The sequence below is a fragment of the Pteropus vampyrus genome, unplaced genomic scaffold (genome assembly GCF_000151845.1).
Source record: "Pteropus vampyrus isolate Shadow unplaced genomic scaffold, Pvam_2.0 Scaffold525, whole genome shotgun sequence".
Lineage (NCBI taxonomy): Eukaryota > Metazoa > Chordata > Mammalia > Chiroptera > Pteropodidae > Pteropus > Pteropus vampyrus.
In genome coordinates this window covers 158,711-160,724 of record NW_011889306.1, presented here as the reverse complement: position 1 = coordinate 160,724, position 2,014 = coordinate 158,711, and positions in this window count along the sequence as shown.

Here is a 2,014-nt window from a genome sequence, read left to right as displayed (position 1 = left end):
GCTCTTCTCAGAGGGCCGGTCAGTGCTGTGTCTCTCCGGCCTTGGGGAGCTGCTCCCTACAGGATTACGAGCTTTCTCGAGTGCTCCTCGTTAGGCCTGATTTTCTGCTCCAAATAGTGTTCCCCTAAACATTTCCCATAATACTTGGCTTTCACATCTGTCATTGGATCGTTGCAAGCTGGGAAGCAGAGGGGGTAAGTGGTTTTCCTCAGTGACGCGGCCAGGTAGCAGCACAGCAGGCCTGCCAGCCACACTCACTCTCGCCAAGTCACCCACACGTCCTCCTGCGGGCGAGTTTCGGAAGAACCGAATCTGTTCTCTTTTCCATCACGCTTTTCGCTTTCTCAAATAAGGTGCGGGTCAAAAGGTTCTGTTCGTGAATTAAACTCGGACCACTAGATGCCAGTTTTGTTACCCGAAGGAAATGGAGGGGAAGGCTCGTCTCGAAGGACGTCGCAATTAAAAATTGCCGAAATTTGTATTTTCTTTGAAGAACATGGCAGCTTCCGCATTATTCCATGTGATCCTTTTTCAGCTCGAAGAAACAAAAAGGAGACAGAAGATTGAAATGTGGGACAGCATGCAAGAGGGAAAAAGTTACAAAGGAAGCGCCAGAAGGCCTCAGGTGAGCGCGGACCGGCCGAGCCGCCGTGGTCAGGGAGACGAAGGTTTGGCACAGGAATGTTTTTCAGCCCGTGTGTGTTTAAACAGGACGACGACAGCCCGGGGCCTTCGACCTCATCAGTTCTCCCGAAGCGGAAGTCTGACAGAAAGCCTCTGCGGGGAGGAGGTGAGTACCAGATGCTCACGCGTTCCGGAATACGCGTTCCTTTTTAAATACCAGATTCTCCTTCATTTCGTCGTCTGTAAATTGCGACTCATTCCTAAGCTTAGGATTGTGCCGATTACATAAAAGAAACAGATGCAAAGCAAGCTTTACTGGCTGGGAGTCGCCTGTCCACTGAGCCCCGTCGCCCAGGAGGCCCAGAGCAAAGGATGTGGGTACAAATCCTGCTTCCAGTGTCCTCGACCTCAGCGTCCTTCAGGGAAAAAGTCAATATTGAATGAGAGATTGAAAAAGGAGGTCAGTCCAGCCCTCAGTAAACAATTACAGTGACTGCACTCAGGTTTCTTCCTTGGTCCCACCCAGCCCCGTAAAGGCCGCCACGTTTCTCAGGGAGACACGGCCAGACGTCCGTCCACTCGGAGCTCTTTTCTTTGCCTCCCCAACCCCCGGCGCTCTAGGATCCTGGAGCCGCCTGTCTCCGGCCCATCCCTGAGGACCTTCACGTCCTTTTGGGAAGATGGGACTCACACACGAATGGCAGGAAGCGATCCGTGTGCTGGGCCAGGAGCTCTGCCTCAGCCCCGAGGGAGGGGAGGGCAGAGGGCTTCGAACCTCGTGTTCTCATCGGGGGCGGGGCCGTCTGTGGGGACGCGGGGCAGCTCCCGGGGATGACCGTGCGGAGGGAGGAGCGTGGTTTCTAAGGCAGCGCAGACATAAACCAGGTCGCCCTTCAAGGCCGAGCTCTGATCCCCTCTGCGTCAGGAAGCCAAACCTGGCTTCCTACAGGGGAGTGAGGTACCTGGAAAGGAAAAGCCATTTTACAGCTTTCTCTTGCTGGCAGACCGTCTTTCAGAGCACGTGGTGGTGATATTTAGGACAGGAGTGGAAATTTTAGAAAATACAATGCGTGACACGCTTATGCGCATGGCTTCCCAGTGTTCCCCGCACTCGGGAACTGTGCGCTTTGACTAGCCTGGTTTTACAAACAAGGAAACCGAGGCACGGGGAGTCATTGCCCAAAGATCCCGTAGCAAATAAGGCGCCAAGCCATCTCATTCGAGGTCTCACTGACTCTGGGGCCTGAGCAGTCCACCTGGTCACCAAATGTCCTTTAACTTCGGGACACTAGTGCATGGTGGGGGGCAGGCAGGTCGATTACCCAGTTCTGACTGGTAGAAGCAGTCGGTTCCATTCTGTTTTGCTTTTTTAAATATACTTCTGTAGCTT